Below are 27,427 nucleotides of genomic sequence, written 5' to 3'. Positions count from 1 at the left end.
CACTATAGTTGCTTGCAACACTGCCTGTCCCCGCGCGCTTGCGCGTCTAAGATTTTAGTGCTATAATCTTCATAATGTCTCTGGATTCTGCGTAATGCAAGTCTCATGGCTGTGACAGCGTTTCTACTACAATATTTTAAATTACTGCATTCGAATTGTTTGTCGCAAATATGCATAGCATTTCAATTAATGATCATTACCGAGAAAATAATAAGATACCTACAGTACTGTTTGTAAAAAGTGAAACACTTAGAAGCAGTGGCCTGCACCACGCCATGATAAGAGGACGTGTAGAACAGTGGAACCACAACAGGTGATTTAAATGGCATAGAGGTGATAAGGACATAGGCCCAACAGCTTCCTCTTTCGTGTGATCGGATAGGTCAGTGTTACTCAACACTCAGTAGGTGCGGAGCCGTCATACGAAGTGGAAACTTGTAACCAAGTGGAACTCTGTCTCACCGAGATCACAGGGTAGAATATCGTCATGCGAGTGCGTCCGCACAGGGCAGAATGATTGGTCTCCGGGAAGCGAGTGTGACGTTTCGTGACAATACTTCTCGTACAGGGCACGCTGCTTCATCAGTGAGGTGTATGTGGAACCAGTGGAGAAGAGAAGGCCGACCGCCAGCGAGTAATTACCGTCAACTTGTTCGCTTGGCCGTAACCAACAGAACAGCTTCGTCCACAGTGTAGGCTGCAACGGGAGTGGACATGTCTGTGGCGACGGTTCGACGCCGTCTTTTGCGGGCTGGACGGGTGACGCGCATGTTATTCCGTCAGCTTACATTGACCAGAACCCACCACCGCCGCAGATTGCAGTGGGCATGTGAACGCTGACACTGGCGTGCTGAGTGGCAAAATGTGGCGTATTCGGTCGCGTCCCGCTGCAACTTGTCCTGCAGTGATCGCCGCTTACCCGTTTGAGGCTGCCGCGGAGAACGCAATCGAGCAGACTGTATTGTTGAGCGACATAGCGGACAGACGCCAAGTGTGATGGTTTGGGGAGCCATTGCGTAAATATGAGATTTCGCCTCCTACATTCTGAAGGGAATGTGTACAGCTACCGCTATATCAGAGAGGTTTTACAACCCTAGGAACTGCCCCTCCTGAATCCCGCATATGGAGAGGAATGTGCAAGCCTTCTTCGAAGAATGACTGTCGGCAACTTGTTCTTTCAGATCCTCCTGCAGCCACAGTTGACGCTTTGTGGACGCGCCTACATACCGCGTGGCAGAGAATTCCCCAACAGCGTATCCAGCGGCTTTTTAATTCCATGCCACGACATGTAGCAGCTCATGATTGCAGCACGTGGTAGCGCTACTTTGTACTGAATTTCCACAGTCACCGTGCCTGTACAGGTCTGTAATGCTAGTTCTGTCATGTCCCTAATCGGTGGAATAAATGTCATTGTGGTCACATATCTTGGTCTTGGTGTTTCACTTTTTCCAAATACTACTGTAATAAACTCAGATTCATAAAAATAGTATCAAGATTGCAAAATAAATAAAGCGATAATTATGAGGCACTGTCTTGTAATATTACAACCTGTACTAGATAGTACGATATGGAAATATCATACTTTTGCAATCTCTCAGGTTTTATCTGTGTGATTGATTAATAGTACGGTTTCGGATGTTGAACTGACTTGTTTCCATTTTTAAATATTCCGACGACGAACTCAGCTGTGGACAGTTGTGCTGTTGTGTGTACTGACTGACTGGACTCCAGACTATTATCTATAGTTCGTGTTACGCCTCTTTTGGTAACACTGTGTCGAAATCAAGCGTAACGAAGGTTTCAATTTAAACAGGGCTTCCTGTTCAGCTCTCAGTTTATTAAGAGCTCGACGACAACCTCATCTACCAGAGATGGGAAACGCTGATCGAATGTGAATTTCACTCAATATGTGCAGGCTCTAAGAAACAAATGAGCTTCGAAAGGCGCAGCGCTGGCCTGGAGTCTAACTCGACTACAAATAGCGGTGCGACGACGACAATAAAAGTTCCCGGTCTTGGTGCGAGTCCAGCCAGCGGATACATGTATTAACGTAACTGAAGAACACCCGAGGGACGGTCGTCGAAATATTGTACATAAAATTGGAATCAACAACACGTCTAGCACGCCTGAAAGAACGTTAATCATACGTCTGTACATCGGGGGTATGGGAGTTAACTGAAAATCTCGAGACATTTGAAAAAACAGCAAAGGCAATGTGAAGCATTTGGCAGACGGAGTATCGCGGAGCAGTTGTTTACAAGCAACTGGTGTTCAGAACAGTGTATGGGAGACAGCTCTCCAAGTACTGAAACGGCCGCTAGCAATGTACCGAACCTGGTATCGGGTTTAAGGGCAGACGGAAGGAAGCATGAGCCGCCGCCGCCACAGAGCAGTATAACTGGAGAGGGAGGGGGCTGGAGCTGGAATCCAGGCCACCCCGCCCCTCCAGTGGTGCTGTGTTTAGGCGGGAAGCCGGCGGCAGGCAGCTGTGCCCGGGGCTGCTTAGCGGGCGCGCCCCGCCCCCACCTCCCACATTTCTGGCATAGCGCGCACAGTAGCAGCGGTGGCACCACTTTGGTCCTTTGAAAGGGCACTGCTAACTTCCTTCCATCCTTCCCTCACCCGATGGGAGGATGACCCCTCCTCTCAAATCAACCCACCAACCAAAATTCCAGCCGTGATAAAACCAAAATGTGGATACACCTCAAATAAATGTCCACTAATAGATGGCCGGATGCTTTTAATAAGATAATATACATCTCACATGATAATGATGATATTAGGAGAAGTGAGATAAGGGTGTTTAGGGAGGCGTATAGACAGTCTCGAGTGTAATAGAACAGGAAATAGGTAATAATAATGTGTAGTTACGTGCTGCGAACAGTGGCTTGCGTAGCAGTATGTTTGGCTATATGTTATATGCTGGCAGTAGACATACTGGGGCTGAATCCCAAAACGGTATACAATGAAAAGTGGGAGGCTTGAGTAGAAGAGACGCTATACAGCAGTTTGTTCGCTTATGGTTATTGGTAGAGGTCTGCGTGGATGCGGATATCCGCGGTATTTGTTACTTGGCGGATAAAATCGCGACCGGTGCGGATATCCGCGGGTCATCTGCGGATAATGAGCAAGGCATCTGCCCAGTACGTATGTTGTAATGTTAGTTGAAAACTTCAAGTCTGTTGACATTCTTGGACTCTTGCAGGGCTCGGGTAGAGCCAGCACCCCCTCTATAGGGGGTGTTGGTAGAGCGGATGTTTGTTGTCCTCAGCCCATGGCTACGACCGACGTAGCTGTACCCAAGAGACCTGCACCTAATCCGTTTCCGCGACCGTGTCTTTTGTGTGGCCTGTGCAGTGGTCTCTGGGTGGGAAATCTGCCCATTGTGTGCCAGACAGGTGCCCGTTGCAATTTTCCGCTGACTTCAGCTAGCGCTTTGTAGTGACCGAGTGACAACGTGCATCGCAGCAAATATCAGTGACAGTTCTTCCTTCAAATGAACACCATATGGATTGATACAATTTCGTGTAAAGTGAAAAAAGGTAATTTTACATTAGCGAAGGAAAAAAAAAATGAAATCGCCAATATGGAAAAAATTCGCATACGTATTTGATGATAACGAAAAGATGAAAGATATAGTGGCTTGTTTTGCATGTAAAAAAGTATATTCCTACACTGGACGCAAAAGTGAAACTTCAAATTTGCTAAACATTCGTGTGAGGCTGGACAAAATAGCATAATTACTTATTTAAATACCAAGAGAGACGTGAAAGATCCTGAAGTTCCGCCAAATTTCATCATCATTTTCAGCTGCCTTGGCACATGAGCAGCGAAATATAATTGTTTGTATGGTTCAAATGGCTCTGAGCACTATGGGACTTAACATCTGTGGTCATCAGCCCCGTAGAACTTAGAACTACTTAAACCTAACTAACCTAAGGACATCATACACGTCCATGCCCGAGGCAGGATTCGAACTTGTGATCGTAGCGGTCGTACGGTTCCAGACTTTAGCGTCTAGAACCGCTTGGCCACATCGGCCGGTGAATGCGATATTAACCGACTCCCAGTGTCAAAGTAAAGATGTTTCCCCCTTGGACGTGTAGCTGTATAACGAAGATTCATGTAACTGAAGACACTGATAGGATTTCCCAAGACGCATTCAGTTTTCGGAGACACTGACTTCAGTTCTCGAAATAACCGCAAGCCTCATAATCATTCTGCTACAGTGTGTTTCAGAAATGACCGGTATATTTAAAGCGGCAATACAAACTAAACGAGCAGCGATAGAAATACTCCGTTTGTTGCAATATGCTTGGGACAACAGTACATTTTCAGGCAGACAAACTTTCGAAATTACAGTAGTTACAATTGTCAACAACAGATGGCGCTGCAGTCTGGGAAACTCTATAGTGCGATATTTTCTACATATCCACCATGCGTAGCAATAATATGGCGTAGTCTCTGAATGAAATTACCCGAAACCTTTGACAACGTGTCTGGCGGAATGGCTTCACATACAGATGAGATGTACTGCTTCAGCTGTTCAATTGTTTTTGGATTTTGGCGGTACACCTGGTCTTTCAAGTGTCCCCACAGAAAGAAGTCACAGGGGTTCATGTCTGGCAAATAGGGAGGTCCAATCCACGCCGCCTCCTGTATGTTTCGGATAGCCCAAAGCAATCACACGATCATCGAAATATTCATTCAGGAAATTAAAGACGTCGGCCGTGCGATGTGGCCGGGCACCATCTTGCATAAACCACGAGGTGTTCACAGTGTCGTGTAAGGCAGTTTGTACCGCCATAAATTCACGATGAATGTCCAGATAGCGTGATGCAGTAATCGTTTCGGATCTGAAAAATGGGCCAGTGATTCCTTTGGAAGAAATGGCGGCCCAGACCAGTACTTTTTGAGGATGCAGGAACGATGGGACTGCAACATGGGGCTTTTCGGTTCCATATATGCGCGCGTGGACGGTAAAAATCGTAGAGGGAGACCGAGAGATGAGTACACTAAGCAGATTCAGAAGGATGTAGGTTGCAGTAGGTACTGGGAGATGAAACAGCTTGCACAGGATAGAGTAGCATGGAGAGCTGCATCAAACCAGTCTCATGACTGAAGACAACAACAACAACAACAACAACAACAACAACATATGCGCCAGTCCTGTTTATTGACGAAGCCGTCCAGGTAAAAATAAGCTTCGTCAGTAAACCAAATGCTGCCCTCATGCATATCGCCGTCATCAATCCTGTGCACTAAATCGTTAGCGAATGTCTCTCGTGCAGCAATGGTAGCGGCGCTGAGGGGTTGCCGCGTTTGAATCTTGTATGGATAGAGGTGTAAACTCTGGCGCATGAGACGATACGTGGACGTTGGCGTCATTTGGACCGCTGCTGCAACACGGTGAACGGAAACCCGAGGCCGCTGTTGGATCACCTGCTGCACTAGCTGCGCGTTGCCCTCTGTGGCTGCCGTACGCGGTCGCCCTACCTTTCCAGCACGTTCATCCGTCACGTTCCCAGTCCGTTGAAATTTTTCAAACAGATCCTTTATTTTATCGTTTTTCGGTCCTATGGTTACATTAAACCTCCGTTGAAAACTTCGTCTTGTTGCAACAACACTGTGTTCTAGGCGGTGGAATTCCAACACCAGAAAAATCCTCTGTTCTAAGGAATAAACCATGTTGTCCACAGCAAACTTGCACGTTGTGAACAGCACACGCTTACAGCAGAAAGACGACGTACAGAATGGCGCACCCACAGACTTCGTCGTCTTCTATATCTTTTACATCACTGTTGTTGACAATTGTAATTACTGTAATTTCGAAAGTTTGTCCGCCTGAAAATGTACTGTTGTCCCAAGCATATTGCAACAAACGGTGTATTTCTATCGCTGTTCGTTTAGTTTTTATTGCCGTTTCAAATATACCGGTCATTTTTGAAACACCCTGTACTTCGGTTATTTGAAATAGTCCGCACTGGCTGTAACGGAGGCTGACGCTTTCTACTGAGACTACTGCCTCCTCGCCCGAGTGAACTGTGGCGTGCGCGTCACCTCAGTTGGCTGAGGCGTGCCACGGCAGCTTGGAGAGCCCCATCCGTCAACAGCGGCCGCGTCCCGCGTGCTGCCGCCGCCACACGCATGCTGCCCATTCACACCGAGTCAGGAAGTCAGCTGAACTGCGGCAGGCAGGGGGCGGTGTAAGCCACTGCGTCGTAGGGATGGGAAAAACAGACCGGTTAAAGTCGATACCGGTTTCTTAATTCTGAATAAGCGCTATTTTTCAGTATCTGTTTGGTTTCTGTTACAATAAGTTTTTTAATTTTTTACTGAAAACCAAGTAAAAATCATACAGCAATATGTCATACCAGCAGTGCTAAAATTTTTTGTATTTAAATAAAACTTTTTTATTGCGAGGAATGGTGATTGTTGTCCTTTACTACACAGAGGCTGTGATCCTTTCCTTTTTTTCTTTTGGGAGTCTAGCAAAAGGTATGTCCCAGGCTTGTCCTTTGTAGCCCAAAAAAATTTGCCGTTGGTGGGAAGACCAGTGGCTTCTGAAAGATGAATGATATTGTTTCTGATGAAACAAGTCCATTTGTAGATGAACATTTTGTACAACTAGTATTTATGAACAGACAGTACAATAAACATTGACCTTTGTCTATCACAGAAATTTTAATTTTTGTCATCTAATTGTTCCTGGTAAACAAAAAACAGTTGTACGCAAATTGCTATTAAAAAGTAAATAAATATATATTGCCTACAAAACGGGCTTTTCATTGAAAGTAATTAAAGAAAAAGAGCATTACAAATTTACGCAAAAGTTTATTACTTGTGTGCAATTTCTATGAAATGAAAAAAGAAAGGTAATTAAGAAAACAGAAATAAATTACAAACTTTAACAATTCATAGTTCATAATAGAAAAGACAAAGTAGCTGATCATCTGCTACATAAAATTCCTTTATCTGGCTTTTTTTTTCATGCATACTCCGCAAGCCACCTGACGGTGTGTGGCGGAGGGTACCCTGAGTACTTCTATCGGTTCTCCCTTCTATTCCAGTCTCATATTGTACGTGTAAAGAAGGATTGTCGGTATGCTTCTGTGTGGGCTCTAATCTCTCTGATTTTGTCCTCATGGTCTCTTCGCGAGATATACGTAGGAGAGAGCAATATACTGCTTGATTCTTCGGAGAAGGTATGTTCTCGAAACTTTAACAAAAGCCTGTACCGAGCTACTGAGCGTCTCTCCTGCAGAGTCTTCCACTGGAGTTTATCTATCATCTCCGTAACGCTTTCGTGATTACTAAATGATCCTGTAACGAAGCGCGCTGCTCTCCATTGGAACTTCTCTACCTCTTCTATCAACCCTATCTGGTACGGATCCCATACTGCTGAGCAGTATTCAAGCAGTGGGCGAACAAGCGTACTGTATCCTACTTCCTTTGTTTTCGGATTGCATTTCCTTACGATTCTTCCAATGAATCTCAGTCTGGCATCTGCTTTACCGACGATCAACTTTATATGATCATTCCATTTTAAATCACCCCTAATGCGTACTCCCAGATAATTTATGGAATTAACTGCTTCCAGTTGCTGACTTGCTATTTTATACTTGAATAATAAGGGAACTATCTTTCTATGTATTCGCAGCACATTACACTAGTCTACATTGAGATTCAATTGCCATTCCCTGCACCATGTCTCAATTCCCTGCAGATCCTCCTGCATTTCAGTACAATTTTCCATTGTTACAACCTCTCGATACACCGCAGCATCATCTGCAAAAAGCCTCAGTGAACTTCCGATGTCATCCACCAGGTCATTTATGTATATTGTGAATAGCAACGGTCCTATGACACTCCCCTGCGACACACCTGAAATCACTTTTACTTCGGAAGACTGCTCTCCATTGAGAATGACATGCTGCGTTCTGTTATCTAGGAACTCTTCAATCCAATCACACAATTGGTCTGATAGTCCATATGCTCTTACTTTGTTCATTAAACGACTGTGGGGAACTGGTCTGATAGTCCATATGCTCTAACTTTACCCATTAAACGACTGTGGGGAACTGTGTCAAACGCCTTGCGGAAGTCAAGAAACACGGCATCTACCTGTGAACCCGTGTCTATGGCCCTCTGAGTCTCGTGGACGAATAGCGCGAGCTGGGTTTCACACGATCGTATTTTTCGAAACCCATGCTTATTCCTGCAGAGTAGATTTCTAGACTCCAGAAAAGCCATTATACTCGAACATAATACGTGTTGCAAAATTCTACAACTTATCGATGTTAGAGATATAGGTCTATAGTTCTGCACATCTGTTCGACGTCCCTTCTTGAAAACGGGGATGACCTGTGCCCTTTTCCAATCCTTTGGAACGCTACGCACTTCTAGAGACCTACGGTACACCGCTGCAAGAAGGGGGGCAAGTTCCTTCGCGTACTCTGTGTAAAATCGTACTGGTATCCCATCAAGTCCAGCGGTCTTTCCTCTTTTGAGCGATTTTAATTGTTTCTCTATCCCTGTGTCGTCTATTTCGATATCTACGATTTCGTCATCTGCGCAACAATCTAGAGAAGGAACTACAGTGCAGTCTTCCTCTGTGAAACAGCTTTGGAAAAAGACATTTAGTATTTCGGCCTTTAGTCTGTCATCCTCTGTTTCAGTACCATTTTGGTCACAGAGTGTCTGGACATTTTGTTTTGAGCCATCTACCGCTTTGACATAAGACCAGAATTTCTTAGGATTTTCTGCCAAGTCAGTACATAGAACTTTACTTTCGAATTCATTGAACGCCTCTCGCATAGCCCTCCTCACACTACATTTCGCTTCGCGTAATTTTTGTTTGTCTGTATGGCTTTGGCTATGTTTATGTTTGCTGTGAAGTTCCCATTGCTTCCGCTGTAGCGGACAACTCACACGAAAAATAGATTTCTCCAACCTCAGTTTGCACCATATAGCAGTGACTATTCCAAATAGCTGAAACGTGGTATTTTCGATTACAACATGATTTTTGAGCAGACTTTTGAAAAAAGAGAATGCTATGATTTTTTTTAGTATTCATCCTCTCATTACTCTCCAAGAAAAGCAGAGAATGGTAACTCGGCGACGTTTTGTTTTATTTACCTATTTTCTTTGATATTTTCGCTCTACGTATCTTGAAACGTGTAATGCAAAAGTATGAAGGAGTCAGAATTTCTCCTTCTATGCTCGATTTCTACATTTATTGTTACAAATGATGACGATAAAAAACCGAAAAACTGTTAATTCAGAAACCAGTTATTTTTAGATGTTTTAACTGTCAGGTGAATCTGGGCTTAAAAAACACCGTCATAACCGAAACCGGGTGTTCAGCGACAACTGTCTTTCCTATTACGACGTATCTGCCATCGGCAAAAGAGAATACCGGAACCCAAGTGTCGGAAGTGCTTTCAGATCGCCAAGTACTAGCATCAAAGAATGTTTTGAATTATCTTAACTTCCTGTAATGGATGACAATTAAGAATCTTTTATGCGTCCTCTGTTGCTGTTATTGTCTTCGTACTGAAGACTGTGTAATGCAGTTCTCCACGCTATTGCATACTGGTAAGCCTCTTCATCTCTGTCATTTACTGCAACCTGCATCCATTTGTACCTGTTTACTGTATTCGAGCCTTGTTTTCTCTCTATAGTTGCCACCCCCTGCTTCCTTCCATTACCAAATTGACAGTTTCTTGATGCCTCAGGACGCGTCCTAACAACCAACTTTCCTTACGTCTACTTTGTACCATACAGTGCTCCCTCACCCCCCCCCCCCCCCTCCTCTTCCTCCCAGTTCGATTCAGTAACTTTTCATTTGTTATCAGAGCTACCCGTCCAATGTTTAGAAACACCGCAGTTCAGACATTTTTATTATCTTGTCTAAACTATTTACCATCAACTTCCGCATAAGGACACACTCTAAACAAATAGTTTCAGGAAAGTCTCCCTAAAAACTAAAATTACAATATATTTCATGTTAACTACGACTCTGTACGCTTATCTACAGATCACATTCAAACGACCGATTAGATGAATTTTTTTATAAGTTTTTAGCTTGAATTGACTGTGTTTCAGAATGCTCCGTTACTTCGAAGCATAGTAAATGAGTGACTGTTACCGAATCAGTACGTACTCATATGTGCTGGACTGACATTGTTCCGAAAGCGGAAGCTCTGAGGTATCTACTGAATATTCGATACGTTTCTGTAATATCTGAAGAAGCGGAACGATCGACAATGCAAGTCTATTAGGACTATGAATAAAGCGCGAACGCACCATTAAACCCGAGAAAGGAACGAGCAGGTTACAGCAAATAAGAAGGCTCAATTCGGAGTGCATGAAAACTACTTCAGAGCGTTCGTAAATCGTTTCACGGAAAATCGTATGTCGTGCCAGCTATTACGGATTTTTCGTAACTGTTACGGATTTATCACCTCAATTACGGAGTTACGGAAAGTTACAAAAAAGTTTCGAAAATAGGGATTTTACAATTAAACATTTTTTAAAAAATCGGCGAAAGTACAGTTTCCATTTCGCTAATCATGTGCTACTAAAATATTTTATAGATTGTAATGATTTCATTCCTGAGTACGTAGTAAATCTGTCTACGAATTATTTCATCACCATAGTGTAGTAAGATTGGTTACGTTGAGTCATGGGAAAAATATTTCGTTAGTTGCGTTTCACCTGAAATAGTAGGAATAAAACTGCTTTAGAACCAAGTGATGTCACAAGATTCAAGACATTCCTCTGTAAGCTGTTGTCGTTTTTCAATCTAGGTGACAGGTACTATAAGATTATCGCCCAAGAGAAAATTACGTTACGTCAACAGTAAAAATCTGGGTTCTCAATTATAGAGGTATAGACAGATCCAGGAAGAGGCAGTGGATGAGGAAGGGTTGCTAATATTTTTGTACAAAACATTGAAGACAAGCGACACATTTAATAACGTAAGTGGATTTTGTTTTTATGTTTTGCTTTTATTTATGTCAGTAGTGTATAAGATGTATGTATTGATTTTGAAATATTTGAAAAATAAAAGAAATTTTTCTAAAACACTATTTATGTTTACTAAATTAATTTTCAGCCTTTTCAATTTAACTGGATTTTTTTCATTTACATTTGATTTACTTCTAGGAATTTTTTTTTATTTAGGGTCAGAATGTGTCTGAAACATAGCATTTCAAGGCCTAAACCATGCTTCTAAGTTTTCCAGGAGAGGTTCCCTGCCTCCCCCCCCCCCCCCCCCCACCCCTCCATATGGTTACGTCATTACTGATGACAGGCTCTTCCCGTTGTTGGCAGCTGTGGATCACTACTCTGAAGCGTAAAATTATGCCGGAATTTCATTGCGGTAAATTTAGTAACAACTAGGAACAAAGAAATAAATCAAAGTGTGCAAGTCCGTTGGAAAAAAAATCTCCTGAGATACCGTTATAAAAACAGCGCATCCTTCGGCATACATCTTCATTGATTCAAGCTACAGGTACAAAACCGTAAATAAGTTCACTGTGTCCTTACGCAGTACGTTTTATACAGAGAGCTTAATTTTTTCTAGATTCAGGGACATTTGTCGGTCAGAAATGGACAAAATGGAAGGTTAGACTACAGCATCCCGCCGAAGACGATGAGCTAAGGACAAAGTCATTCGAAGCTGGCACACAATGTTCACTCGGGGACGCATGTTGGGCGAGCGAACTTTGTACTAGCTACGGAAGAGAGACTCCATCGTCCGACTGATTCCTTTGAGTGCGGTACCTGAAGTGTACGACATGCTCGTTCGTCTGGTAACATTGTGTGAAAGGCGTTTCCGATTTTTTCACGCAGGGAATCGCTACAGAATCTCTACATAATCCGAGTAACTATTCAGTGCCGTGAATGAAAAGGGCAGGAAGGAGGATCAAGACTCAACGTCTCGTCGACGATGAGATTACAAGGATGATTAGGGATAGGTTTACTTTCAAAGGAACCAGCCCCAGATTTGCTTTAAGGCCTTTTAGGCTCTTAGAGAAACCACGTGAAACACGAATCTGGATGACCCGACGATGGGTTATTAAACGCCTTGGGTGCAAATGGGAATCCAGTGAGTTATCACTGCGCGACCTCGCTCGCTAACGGCGGATAACTTCCTTACTGTATGTATCGCCGTATTTTTTGCCGAAAGGCTGTTTTGTGGCAACTGTTATGTTAAAGCACTTCGTAATGCGTTCTTCATTAGCTACTTTTTATTATGGTACACATAACTTTCCTGGTTTCTAAATTATCTCACCTTCACATACATTTTGCCTTAAGGCTGTAACACAGCGGCTTGCGGCTGTACGCCTCATAATAACACTGTATGCCATCTAAGTCTCATCAAGTATGTGCTTAGGACCATGAAACTGTGACATCGACGCAACAGATCACTTTGACTCATCTGTATCACGGTCGTGAGGTGCGGATTTGTTTCTGCTAGGTCACATCAAAAAGTAGCTGATTTTTCAAAATGTTTAGTAGTAACAGAAGAATGTTCCCATCAGCTTGAATTACCACCCATTACGGGTGACTATTCGGAGAAAACCTGTAAGCTCGTAGTCTAAAGAATCATTGACATTATCGGCAAGAAATCGTTTTCTATTTTGAAGTAAACGGTTTCTCTATTACTACATTATCTGAAAGACTGGTCGCTATTTAATTTTTAGTCATGAAGAAAACAGTCACAACAGACTTATTGTATGGATAAAAATAGAAAATGTAGTTACGAGAGACAACTATTGTTTATTTTTGAGGAAGTACAAAAATACCGCTAATATTGCGCTAAAATGACCCAACCCCAAAATGTCTCTCTCTTTCTCTTTCTTTCTTCCTTTCTTCCTTCCTTCCTTCGTCCCCTCGATTCATAGCACTTCACTGCAATGAAAACGTGTCAGTGACATTTCACTTAACCACCATACGAGAGCATGCTATCTTTCTTGGACATGACACAGCATGACTGCCATATCGTTCGCATTGTCATAACGGGCAGTACAGTTTCGTTCATTATCTTAGATCGAAGCTAGATTCCATTAAAACGTGTGCAACTGTCTGATCGACGGCCCGACGCCTTTCTGGTGTAGGATCGCCTGGCTGCACGCATGACATTGCGGTGACTCTCATTCTACAGAAACAACTGAGACTGCAACGATTTGTTAACGATGTTAGTGGCGTGCTGACTGACAAAATATGCTGATAGCAAGAGAGTCCCTCTTAAAACTGTCACAAACGGTGACTGTTTAGCTTATCTGAAAAACCTAATGTACTGTCTGTACTGTAACAAGCCTGCATTGCTGCGCCTCATTACTGACAAACGCCCGGTGCTGTGTTTTGCGTGCTCGACTCTTCCGCATTGAAGTAAATCTGAGCAGGAATATTTGCCACCACATTTATTTCACAGGTCGCCCATCGAATATTTCTTGTTCGCCAAGCTTCATCAGCAACTATTGTACTGTGGACTCCGATGCAAAGCGCATGGAGCAAAATGCCAGGAGCGTAGCCGGGCCTAACATTTTTACTGAATCCTCAAACGCAGAAACGATGTACAGTTATGCAGTCCTAGTTATTTATGTATTGTCATATTTCTCATGTGTCGTATGGAGTTGATTTGGCCGTCCTGTATTCTTTATGGTGTTTCAGTTTTCACTGCTGTCATGCAATTTCGCTCGTTTGTCACTTGATTTTTTTAAGTTGATATTATTTGGTCTTACACGAGTATTTCTTAAGACTGCCACTACAGCACCATTCTTTGTGTTTGCAGGTGCTGCAGGGACGGCGTTCGCTATTTGTACATGGTGAGTAGTGGGATAAGATTCTCAAGTATTATATATTCAAGTGAAACTACATGTGATGGACACAGCTGACAGTACTTAGCTAGAACTCAGTGTCTCAGAATCTTCTTTCTATTACCTGGCAATGTAATCAAGCCCAAAGAATATTAAATGAACAACTTTAGTAAGTAATGCATCGAATCGAACTACTTGACTAAATTGGCTTTAAATCAGTTATTTGTTGCTATCATTCACGTCTTATCTTTGTAGTGCTAGGCAGGATATTCTAGCTACATGTCAAGAGACACTAAAATAACTGTTACACTTTTCCTGCACTTAGACTGCCGTGGCCGCGCGCGGTAGCCGAGCGGCCTCAGGCGCTTTGTCACGTTTCGCGCGGTTCCCCCCGTCGGAAGTTGGAGTCCTCCCTCGGGCATGGGTGTGTGTGTTGTCCTTAGTGTAAGTTAGTTTAAGTTAGATTAAGTAGTGTGTAAGCTTAGGGACCGATGACCTTAGCAGTTTGGTCCCATAAGACCTTACCACAAATTTCGAAAATTTGGACTGCCGTGGATCCAGATAGCAGATATTTTCAGTATGTTTTGCAGTAAGTACGTCGTTATGTCTTGTTTCACAAGGGAGAACATATAGCTTTTCTGTACATATAAAAATTGCTCCTTTTTTTTAATACTAAGAAGAATTACTGAAGATAAATAGTCTGTAGGTATCTTCTCTATTGTACACAGTCTTTCGCCACTCAGAGCTAGACAGTAAGGTGCATGTAATGCCGTCTTCATAAGGGTCTCTCTGACCAAGACACAAGGTTAAAGTAGTTGCTGGTCCTATAGCAATGATGCAAGCCCTGCAGTTGCCTAATTAAACACAGAAAGGTTCAAAGGAGCGAACAGAGGATTCAAAAATAAAAACTACAAAGATTACACACGTCACCTTCGATTGGTGCCTTGCAACTAAAGCAGAAATCTTCACAGAAATACGCCAACAATCTGAAACTCAGAATACTTGAAGCTACCGCGTAAACAAATGAAGTGTCTTTCTTTAGCTGTACCTCGCCAAGTCCGTCTTTCCCGTCAACATATTCTCCAGCTAGGTAACAGGTCCAAGAGCGAATAAGAGGCGCTGCCGACTAATCACGTACTCACAAACTAAACCCCAATACTCGTGTCCAAAAAATTAAGGGAAAAGTGCAGGATTGTACTACCCCGCACTGAACGCACTCATACATGGAGTCTCGGAAAGTGTCGAATCCGAAATCTCTTTACTAAAGTGGATTTCTGTCAGTTTTTTCTTGCTGTGATTCGGATATTACCTTCAGAGTGCTAGGAAAGATATTCTTGTTACGTATCAAAAGACAGAATTATAACTATATATGAAGGTAGTATATATTTCCGAAAGAATAGATACTATTGTTGACCGTGCAGTTTCTCTAGAATGAAATGATAATTAAATCGACACCCTTGACAGGACATGGTAGATTAATCTGCCACGAGTTATGAGTGTGATGGGCAAACATCTATTATGCACACTACAGATGTAGTGGTGTGGACATGATAGGAATGTGGGTGTCACGGGGAGCGTGTAAGGGCTAAGTCCCTGCAGGCGCACTATCCTCTGTGCCCTCGGTGGCTCAGATGGATAGAGCGTCTGCCATGTAAGCACGAGATCCCGGGTTCGAGTCCCGGTCGGGGCACACTCTTCAACATGTCCCCAATGATGTATCTCAACGCCTGTTTGCATCTAGGGTGTCGATTTAATTATCATTTCATTCATAGAATAATAACTGTTGCACCTTTTCTGTACTTGAGCTGCCGTGGACCCAGATTGCAGTCTTATAAGGGTTGTAGAGGGTGTCTCGAGGAACAAATCGAGGACAAGAGCCATTGTCCGGAAACGTCATTCAACAACGCTACAGAACTTCGAGATTATAGACGCCGCTGGGGTCTGCCGCTGGGACACATCGCAGCGAACGTGACTTTTTACGCTGATGGACCTGATGTGGAACTTCTCGTAATCTTGTTTGTTATTTAGTGATCGCTACTGATCGCCGCGACCTCCAATGGAGAAGATGGAGCTACCTGCTGCGTAGACAGACCTTGTCTCCTATGAATGCGATGCTCTGCTGCGTCGGTGGATGACGTTTTCTGACATGTTACCATCCGCAGTTTATTTGGCTCATCGAACCTTCTGAAATCTCCAGTGTTCCGGTATACAGGAGGCAAACAAACTGCAGATGGAAACCCATGCCCGAAAGCGTCATCCACCGAAGAAACAAAGCATCGCATTCATAGGAGACAAGGCCTGTCTACGCAGCAGGTCGTGGTGATCAGTCGCGATCACTGAATAACAAACAACATCGCCAGATTTCCCGCCTAGTGTCCGTCAGTGTACGAAGTCACGTTTGCTGCCGAAGGGACGGCCTAGCTGCAGACGCAGGCGCCGGCGCCTGTATCTTCGGCGCTCTGTAGGGTCGTTGGATGACGTTTCCGGACATGGGTTCATATCCTCGATTTGTCCCACTAGACTTCCTCAAGAGGCCCTCTACAACCCCTCGAAGTCTGTCGCAGCGTTTCTGGGATCTCCTGTACATTCTTGTAAGCTGTCCGTAGTGTAAGACAATTATTTTGTCATTCACAATGCGTCCCCGGCCTACACGTCATCTCCGTGTCTTAACATTTACATGAGCGTAGCAGGCCACGACCACGATGCTAACAAGCGTTGTGAATAGCCGCGATATCGCATTTCATGTGAATTTAGGAAAACCTGCACATAGGGCGTGGGTTGTGGACGGCAGCTACCATCCGTAGCCCGTGGGATCTGAAAATGTCACGCTGAAACAGCGCCAGACGACGGCTGTTGCGTCGCTACGGCCCAAGGCGTTGCTGTCTGTCAGGTCATAATCCACTGAAATGAAGTTACGCCCTAGTCACAACCAAAATGGGATAATTAGGGATCTGTACACCTGTCACTAGAGGGTGAAAAATGATACATTACAACGTAAGCGACAGATGAAGGGGGGAGGGGGGGATTGAGTTAAGCAGTAACAGAGAAGGAATAGAAAACAGAATGTAGTACACATGCCGACAAATATTAGGAAGATCAGGGAAAGCTTAGGAGAGAAGTGGATCCAGTTTGTATTATAAATTTTAGGCCCTTCATACAAGCCCAGTCCTATCCTTCCATAACTGGGGGAAGAGTTTTCAGCTTTGGTCTTCTTTCAGCATTCGCATAGGAAACATAATCAGATCTCTGTACTTAGCATCCAATTGTAGTATTCACAGTTGCTGTTCTTAGACTCTCCTTTATTTACTGAGCGGCAATGGTTTTCTATGGCCACCATTCAAATGGTTCAAATGGCTCTGAGCACTATGGGACTCAACTGCTGTGGTCATCAGTCCCCTAGAACTTAGAACTACTTAAACCTAACTAACCTATGGACATCACACACATCCATGCCCGAGGCAGGATTCGAACCTGCGACCGTAGCAGTCGCACGGTGGATGACTTGGCGGAAGCATTGACTGTAGAAGTCAGCATTTTCGCTGACCGCAAAATGTTCCACTCGAAAATCATTTCGTCGTCATGTTGGAAATGTCTTCCATGCAATAGTTTCTTTACTCGAGGCGCAAGAAAGCAGTTAACGGGTGTCATACCAGAAGAATGGCGGGTATGAGGAAGAATTTGGTAGTCTAGTGAAGCAGCAATGTAGGACTGTGCCCTGTGCAGAACTGGCTGAACGTTGTGGAGCAACAACTAGCGGGTAACAGGCGACTTTTGTGATGCTCAAAATCTCGTGCCAGATGCTGAAAATAGATCCATGACTAATTTTTCACTTTCCTCCTATTGACTCGATTGTGATATACCTGAATTTAAGCTCCAGGATGTCACAGAGAGATCTTCTGGAACTTCGTTCATCATCAGTCACAGTTGTCTGATCACACTGGATGCGTATGTGTCACCTCACCAACGTATCATATGACAGTGCAATGTTGCTGTACATCTCTAAGAAATCACCTAGGATTGTTCCCCCTCAGATGCAGAAAACGAATTACATCACGACACCCCATTTCCATCAGTGGGCTGCGTCATTTTGTTTTGGCTCCTCTACCGCGTGAGATGCAGCAGTCTTCAGCACACTGTACTCGCATTCTGGAGGACGACAGTCCAAACTCGCGTCTAGGCAAATGCCGGGATTGTTACTTTGAAAAGGCACGGCCGATTTCCTTCCGCATCCATAACACCATCCGAACCTGTGCTCCGTCTCTAATGGCTCCAATGTCGACGAAAATTTTAACCTTTCTTGGCTTGTATAGCGTCGCACTGCGGTACGGTGGCGCGGGGATCTCAGTATGTGCCAGGGCTGCAGACACCTACCTGCAAACTAACAAAAAATTAGTTACGTAATATTTTTTAGAGGTGATACGTAAAATATCATGAGTACGTCTTGTAAGAATATATATAAAGATCATATCAGACACGTAGTGAGATGTACGTAGCGACGCTTTGGCTACCTCCTCTTAGGTGTCCCGTCTTAAACTGGCGGCAAGGAAGACCGACACAGTAAAAAGCATCGTATTTTTACAAAGGAAGGGAGAAAGAAAACATATAAGAAACTATCAGCCTCGATTGCCGTAATGAAACCAACTTTTACCTAGGTTTCAGCCCAAGTAATGGAGCCTTCATCAGGATATATACCTGAATCTATAATTTGTCTAAGAGGGCATGGTCTAGAAATAAAACTGAAACAGCCTGAATATTATTTATAGATCCTGCCCTCTTAGACAAATTATAGATTCAGGTATATCTCCTGAAGAAGGTTCAATTATTTGGGCTGAAACCTAGGTAAAGGTTAGTTTCATTACCGCAATCGAGGCTGATAGTTTCATATATATTAGATTATCACGATTGCTGACTTGGCTGCAATGTTGAAAGTACGAAAAAGAAAATGATCTTGACGAATATACCATGGACCGTGATCTTTTTTTCCCGTACAGTTTGTCAGAATGATGTAAGAGGAGCGCGGTGTGCTGAGCTGTAGCGGGCCGTGTAGGAGCTCTGTGTCTCCGCAGCCTGGTGCGCGGTATGTGAGGGCAGGCGGGCAGGTCCCGGCAGGTGCGGGGATGAATGTTTCAGGCGGCGAGATCACGGGCCACCGCGTCGCCGCGCGGTCGCAGCATCGCTAATGGCTGCGCCTCCGGGCACGCCGCCAGCAGCGCCAGGGTTCAGGGCCCGCCCCGGCCCGGCACTTCACTGGCTGACGCCCCGTCACCGAAGCTCCAGCGTCTGAGTTGCTCAGGAATCTGCTGCAGCTGCATACACTGCAAGTGGGCATATTAGACAAGGCACATTTTCCAGCGTTGGATACGCTTTACCTTGGCTCTTTAATCTGAAGCTCAAATAAGTTAAGCGAAGCATACTCCAGTATAATTTTGTCCGTGTATATGAAACAGGGCCATTTGGCAGCGAGTGGTACCCGTTTTTTCATTAAAAAAATATGGAAAATTGTTTCTTTTTTCAATGGTACAAGAATTTGTCAAGCGGTGGATTCTGCTTGTTTGCCCCTCCATCATGCTAGCTGCTCCTCAGCACGGGGTGTTCACCTATAGCAAGGAGGTATATATAGTCCCGACGCGTCTGGTCGTGGCGCAGTAAAAAATACTGGATAGACTTGCGTAGCACTCGTGGTTGAAGGGTTCCGTACAAACTTAATTATGTATACAAAAAGTTCATACATTCCGGGAAATAGAGGATTTCGACGTTTTTTTGCATGTCACCGACATTGCTACCGGCAAGATATCGGTCCCAGTGATACCAAGACCTTCAATTTCAAGTTTTAACTCCGATAACAAATTTCAGAAGAAATATTTTTTGGGCTGATATAATTACAAATTAACAACTTCAGATTTTACCCTTTGCTTGTGCTGTGAAAACTCCCTCCTTGCCAAATTTCATGTCTCTAGATATAGGTTTCGATGAGTGAGTGTGTTACTAACAAGATATCTTACATAAATGGCCGTATCTTTTAGATGCTTTTACTTAGGAGCTCACATTTATTATACCGCTAAGTGACTGTAGACCCTACCATGTGACATAATTTTCAGCTTGATACGTCTAACCGTTCCTAAGCAAAGGGACGGTCAGTCAGATAGCAAAGGAAATTTTTTTTCTTGTGATATAATAAGAATTTCATGATTGTAGACCAACGGGAAGTTCCCTTTGGGTTTTAATGAGTGAGTTTGCGAGAGTCAAAATATGAAACATACATGGCCGTATCTTTCAACTGCATTGACTTAGAAGCTAACGTTTATTATAGCGCCAAAGGACCATAGACTTTAGTATATGACGTTAATTTCAAGTTAATACCTCAAACCGTTCCAGAGAAAAACGGTTTTGAACAGTTGGTCGGACAGACAGACAAACGAACGAAAGGACAACAAAGTGATCCTATAAGGGTTCCTATTCTACCCACTGAGGTATGGAACACTAAAAATCGACTTTTGCTGCAGAAAAATACAGAAAATGTTATTCGTGTCGTGATGCATTACGTACTTCATTCACAGAATTGCCTATGATTGGTAATCCACAGCATGAATTACATCCTGAATTCACAGAATTGACTGAAATTGGTAATCTACAGCACTATCCTCCCATCGATGTGCATTCTTCGAGCACATCAGAACTTTTGTGCAAAGAACAATAGCGAGATACGGATGAAACTCGGGTATAAAAGCAACTTCTTCCTCTTCCCCCCCAAACACCTAACCACATTGGGTATAAAAACAGCCTTCAGTGAATGCAGCCAAGGGGTCGAAAGGAGACAGCTCTTACAAATAGAGGTTTCTGGAAATGTCTGACTTGTTGCCAACATAACATCACACTACGGGAGCATAAAGAGACAGTAACTCTGTTCAAATTGTAGATATAAGCTGAAATATGCGTTATCGGACAGGTAAAGTGGTGTAGTTAGTGCAATTGTTTGTAATTTTGTTCATCGGGACGAGGATTTTAAAGCTGACTGGACATACATTAATCAGCTTTTTACTGCATAAAAACTTATTTGCGAAAAAAACCACTAATAAATATAGAAGCTGTATCATCAGCGGAACTTGTAGAAGTAGGAGCCAGGTCTTTGATGTGCAGCAATACAATACTTGACTTGTGACGATATGCACCGGTACGCCGTACCGGTACCTCTGACGAGAAGAAAATCAGAGCTGGAGATTTTGAGATGTGGTGCGATAGAACTTATGCTGCAATTGAACGGATGTGAAACAAATATCTCCTATTCACACTTTTAAAATGCTCAGAAAAGCGTAAAAATAACTTTTAGGAAGTCTAAATTTACAAAACACCCCAGGAAGGTTACAGTACCAGAACCTCTTTTCTTATAAATCACGCACATCACTAACGTAGGATTCAACTTAAAACGATTTACTGCTAAATTCGAGTTTATACATATGAACGATTTTCAAACGAATTCCTTTCGTCTCTGACCCTTTAGGCTCGGATAAAACAGCACCCGCTAAGTGATGTGTAATTATATCCACATGCACGCTAGCTGCAATTTTCGCTTTTGTTACAGTACTATTCAGAAGTTTTAACGCGGTTAAGGCACTGACTGGTTTGTTGTGAATTAGACTTTGCATCTTCATAGTAGTCACATACAAAATAGGTATGCGAGTCTCTTACAGCTGCTTGATATGCAGGTTTATCCTCACAAATGTAAGTTGACAAAGATAAATTTTGAGCATCGCTTAAACTACATATTTACTGCGTGCTATTTAACCATATTTTATTAGTCCACGTTGGCTTTCATTTGAGACAACCTCCTTTGAACGTACGCAAGGACAAACGTACACCTGTAGCTATCGTTCTGTACGCTCATTTTGTTTGCAGTTTCCAATAGAGACTGAGATGGAGATGGTCACCAATCTAGCGACACCATCTCTTATTGTAGCTTTCATACTCTGAACGTTATTATTTTGTTTACAAAACGAGGCGTATAGCTATGTGAAATTGTCATGCAAGTAAATGTGCTTTCTATGAATCTTCCCTTTAAGCTGGAATGAATTATAATGTTGATTAAATTTTTTTGAAAGAAAAAGGGATCGGGTTTGCTCTTCTACATGTTTCTGTACGCATCTCGGAAAGAATTTTCTCTACTGACCGGGAAAGGATTCGCTGTGGGAACACGAGGCTGCGGTCTCGCCAGATGAAATCTGTACTGCTGCAGTCATTAGCGAGCAGTGCTTAGTAGAACGAGCTGGCCTAATTACATTAATCACAGCTTAATTCGAAAGCGCCGCGACCCTTCTGCTTGTGGTTTAGACACGTATGTGACTTCGTTACTCAGGGTACAGCACAAGCGCAATGTTTTGAGTTCACCAGGAAGGAAGATTGTGTTCTTGTTTTACACGAGGATTACTGAAGCGTGCTGTTCCCAAAGTGACAATGTTTGGTACCATTTAATGGTTTGCGCCAGTATGAATGTTTAGCGGGCCAGCATGTATGTCAGGGGCATAAGGCTTGCGGGCCCTAGTACTCTTCTGGAAACTCAGGTATCGTGGTACCTGGAAATACACCGGAGCAGACATTCCACCACTATTGAATAATTTCAGTCTTATATTCGAATGCCACCATAGAATACACACTATGTGTGTACCGACAAGTAGGCAGTTCCATTACCAACAGTCTACGTCTGTGTGTACAGCGTGCTGCCTGCGAAGGTGTCAAAAGGTGACAACTTGTATGCATCTCATGCTTGGCTGGTGCCATCAAAATTTTATATGGCGACTATAGCTTCACGTCGTTTCAGGATTCATCGAGCGCACGTCTTTTTATGCATTTTATATCATTCCATTACAGTAACTAAATTTAATACTAATTAGGTAAACCAAGCTTTCATCTAACAGTTTACTCTGCATACCATATGTACACCGACGATAAGATCATAAATATTGTCTATTGTCTCACTTTCGAGTAGCACTGATTGCAGCTGGAATTCGCTGTTGCGAGAACTGGACAAGAGGTTCAGGGTGGGAGATACCGCCATGTAAACACTGCTGCCACATGTTACACAGACCGGCCCGGATGCATGGATGCTAGCCTGCGCAGAATCCGCACTTTTGAGATAAGTTAGAACGTCGACTTCGCCACGGACCTTAGCGTCCAACATCACTATCTTCTCAGGTTCGGCTCTTGAAGAGTTTGCTTCCATTCCTCCATAAACATTCAGATGCTTCATTGAAATTGCATGCAGCAGAGTTCAAATTTTCATAAAGACGAAGGGTGGACACACTTGATATTAATCTGCACTGATAGGGGTCTGGATAATTTTTATCGAATGGCCCATCTGTAATAGCTGGAATCTTGCAACCATGTTAATTAAAACAGGTAAGATTATGTTGGGAAGAATACAATATGACAGGTAAATAAGTCCAAAACAAAAGTGATAGCACATGGTGAAGAAGAGAGAGCCATAACCCGAATTTACATGAGTGCTGAACTACATGTGCCAGTTGACTCATCTACTTATTTGGGAAGAAACATCAGTAGGGATGGACGGAGCAAAGTAGAAGTATGAAGTGGGATTGCTCAAGCAAAAATTGTCTTCCAACAAGAAGAGGAAGATCTTGACTTGAAATACCACCGAGCGAGGTGGCGCATTGGTTAGCACACTGGACTCGCATTCGGGAGGACGACGGTTCAATCCCGTCTCCGGCCATCCTGATTTAGGTTTTCCGTGATTTCCCTAAATCGCTTCAGGCAAATGCCGCCATGGTTCCTTTGAAAGGGCACGGCCGATTTCCTTCCCCATCCTTCCCTCACCCGAGCTTGCGCTCCGTCTCTAATGACCTCGTTGTCGACGGGACGTTAAACACTAATATCCTCCTCCTCCTTGAAATACCACTACTCTCAAAAACAGGAAAAGTTTTCTTAAAGCCTGTGTTAAATTGTGGCATGTCTCTGGAGACTGGCGAAGGGAAGAGAAGAACTAAATTATTACGGGATGCATGCTGAAATTAAAGTGGACGGGCATGGTTACAAACAAAGAGGGCCTTAAAAGCATGGATGAGAGGAGAATCCTGTTATTGTCAGAAGAAGAACGCAACTTACTGGCCATCGAATGAGACATGGAAACAGTAATAGTGGGGTTAGATAATGGAAAGCGGAAGACCAAGACTAAGGTGTATAAACGGAAATATGAAAGAGAAATGACTAGGAAATTAGAAAGCCTTGGAGATCTGATGGTAGTCAATACCCGGAATCATTATGGGAGGAGGATTCATTGTTAATGAACTACCTACAGGGGGATGGACAAAAATATGGAAAAACGAAAAAAACAAGGCATAACCATGACTAATACGGCATACGGTAGCCATTGGCATTCAAAATAGCTTCCAGTAGTCTTACAATGGATAAATACAGGTCCTGTATGGTTTCTAAGGAAATCTTATACTATTCTTGCTGCAGAATTTTAGCAAGTTCTGATCACGATGCTGGAGGTGGATAGAGATCAAGTAACCTTCTCTAAACCACAAAGGGTCAGTAAAATCGAGATCTGGTGACTGTGGCGGCCGGGGGAGATGCGACCACAAAACTAGTCCTGGGCGTTGCGAGCTCTGTGAAGAAGGGCCCTGTCCTATTGAAATACAGCATCATCACGAGGGAACAAACAATGCACCATCGGATGGACCAGATCAGCACAAACGGTCACATAATCCTTGGCAGTAATGCGACCTTACAGAATAGCCATGGGGCCTAGGGAATGCCACGATAGGCACCCAAGATCATTACCGAACCGCTGCCACGTTTCACTCTTGGGACGTAAACTGGGACAGAAGTTGGAAAAGCTGGAAACAGTTTGAAATGGGACTCATCTCATCAATTCGCTTACTTCCATTGCTTCATTTTGCATGTTTTTTGGCTTCGGTACCACGTTTTCCCATTACAGGCATCTCCTTCTCTGAAAAATAGTTTTGGAATTGCAGCTCACCATGCAATTCCCTGCTTCGTGTTGTTTTTCTGACGACAGATTTCTCAGGTGCGGCATTCAGTTCCGCAGCGGTGACCTTTTCAGTTGTCTTCCTCTCAGTTTTCGCCACGATCCTCTTCCATAACCATCTGTCACAATAGCTTAAAGCGCACTGTCGTCCGCGTTGTGACTTAGCGTATCATGTTTTTTCGGCTTCCGGGGATAGGATAAAAATCTTCGATAAGGTGCTCATCAGACACCGAACGCACCGGCTGCCTTGGTTACGAAAGCAACTACCATACAACCACACCGACTGTTTGCCCACTCACAACTAACACCGACCACTGTTCTGACCACAGTTGACAGTTGAACGTATTGAGAACACTGCACAGGTGCCGTTCGTGGTCAACGACTACAGTGCAACCTGTAGCGTCTGCTAGCCGCAACATTTTTCAAGCGTGTATTTTTCGCGGTGGTTCCAGATTTTTGTCCGTCCCCAGTAAAGCTGCTGACTGCGATTTTCAAATCAGTAAGAACGCATCTTTAGCTTTTTCTTCTTTGCAGTGACAGTTCGCTAAGATAGCAAGTAATATCCCATATAAACCAAGTGAATAAAACAGCCAGTATTCACGTTGGCTTTATAATTGCTTCACTGGCATTCCGCATCCCCGGAAGACGATGGCACGATGCTAAATAAACATTACATATTATTGGGTTGCTGCATAAGCTCGTAGCGTTTTCCCATAAGTTTAATAAACATAACATATATACATAACCAAGACATTATTCATCAAAAATATTCTCGCCTTCATTATTTACAACTGTCTGCCAGCACTGCGGTAACTTTTCGATTCCGCGACTATATCTCATGATTTTGAGGTGAAGAATTCGTCGAGCCATGTTCGGAGTTCGTTATTATCCGGAAAGAAGTTCCTTGAAGGCTATCTGATAGAGAGCGGAAAAGGTGAGAATCTGAGGGCACAAGATAGGGTGAATAAGCTGGATGTGGGATGGCTACCCAGCCCAACTACTGTATAGTGTTTTTTATGTCCAGCAGAATGCAGGCGGGCGTGATCGTGGTCTTCCTGGTCGTTCTTTATGCATTCAGTCTGCAAGACGTCTCAGTTGACATATGTCAGTAGTGACGGCTGCACCTCGGGCAAAGAATTCGTAGTACACCACACTGTCGCTAACATTATCTATTGTCGATGCTTGCAGGTCGTTGTGCCGGCAGCTGCTGCTTTGTTTGGGGTCAGCCATTCCTTAATTTTTCTTATGTTAGCATAAATAGGCCATTTCTCATCACTAGTAACGATAGAGGGTAGGAATGGTGCTGATGTTCAAGAGCCAATTGATGACGAGCAAAGCAGAGACGCACAAATTTTAGTGATTTGGTTTAGAGACTTGCAGTACCCATACACCCGATTTTTGAACCTTCGCAATTGCATCCAAATGTTGCACTATAGTGGAATGATAATAGTCCATTTGCCAGTATTCGAGTACATTGACATGGGTCATCATTTCCTGTATCCATTGTCTCACTTCAATGTGGGGTCAGCCTTGTTATGGTGGATTTGGCGATGTTAGTGTCAGAGGGTACCCAGGACGGAATTAGTGTATCCCAGCTGTCTGTGTCGAGTGTAAGCCATGAAACAGCACAACGTTTCCAAATGTCTGCGAGTCCTGTAACTGAGAGGGGACGTGGGGACCAGCTCGGTATTCACCTAGTGGGATGTGGAAAACCGCCTAAAAACCACATCCACGCTGGCGGGCCCTCGTTGTTAATCCGTCGGCGCGCCTGCCCGAGTCCAGGAAGTAGCGAATTAGCGCCCTCGGCTAACCTCTTTGGTTACATTGACATGGACCGTTGTGGATTAATGCGTTTAAACGATGTTCATCAAACCCCGAATGTCTTCCTGAACGTGGAGAGTCACAAATGTCAGAATAAAAAAATAAAAGACGTTAATATACCAGAATGCTGCTAAATTGTTAATTTATAGACATTTTACACTAGCAATAGGCCTATTTCGGCATTATCACAATCTTCAAGCAAATACGCTTTGTTAAAAGTTGTAGCAGTATAACTACTAACACTCCTCCTTAAAAAGAGAAAACCATTTTCTTCCCGTGTTCTGGTCCCATATACGGTGCAAATGCTTCTGGCTGCCTCCACTGATGTCACGCCACTTTTGAACTGAAACAGAAGAATATGTAGGAAATATTTATTCACTTGGCTCTCCATTTCCTGGTGTCCACAGCTGCGCTTACTGTCGCCAGATCACATAATGACCAGATGTAAAGTCAAATAGTTACAGTGAAATGAGATTTTCGCTCTGCAGCGGAGTGTGCGCTGATATGAAACTTCCTTGCAGATTAAAACTGTGTGCCGGAATGAGACTCGAACTCGGGACCTTTGCCTTTCACGGGCAAGTGCTCTACCATCCTAGCTACCCAAGCACGACTCAAGCCCCGTTCTCACAGCTTTACTTCTGCCAGGGGATGAGGTATTGGTAGAAGTAAAGCTGTGAGGGCGGGGCTTGAGTCGTGCATGGGTAGGTCAGATGGTAGACCACTTGCTCGCGAAAGGCAAAGGTCCCGAGTTCGAGTCTCGGTCCGGCACACAGTT

General features: G+C 43.6%; 1 protein-coding gene and 1 non-coding gene across 9 annotated transcripts in view; both read left to right on the top strand.

Annotated features, from left to right (window-relative positions):
- Positions 1-27,427, top strand: part of LOC126272094 (ribosome-binding protein 1) — a 576,027-nt gene that overhangs the window by 408,994 nt on the left and 139,606 nt on the right. For all 8 annotated transcript variants that reach the window (XM_049974703.1, XM_049974718.1, XM_049974735.1 and 5 more), the window contains one exon: positions 13,805-13,838. The gene's annotated coding sequence lies outside the window, so the exon portion shown is untranslated. The remainder of the gene's footprint in view (positions 1-13,804; positions 13,839-27,427) is intronic.
- On the top strand, positions 15,445-15,519 carry Trnat-ugu (transfer RNA threonine (anticodon UGU)). Its single transcript has one exon. It is a non-coding gene; the product is annotated as a tRNA-Thr (tRNA).

This window comes from Schistocerca gregaria, chromosome 1, assembly GCF_023897955.1.
Source record: "Schistocerca gregaria isolate iqSchGreg1 chromosome 1, iqSchGreg1.2, whole genome shotgun sequence".
NCBI lineage: Eukaryota > Metazoa > Arthropoda > Insecta > Orthoptera > Acrididae > Schistocerca > Schistocerca gregaria.
This window is presented reverse-complemented; position numbering and strand designations above follow the sequence as displayed.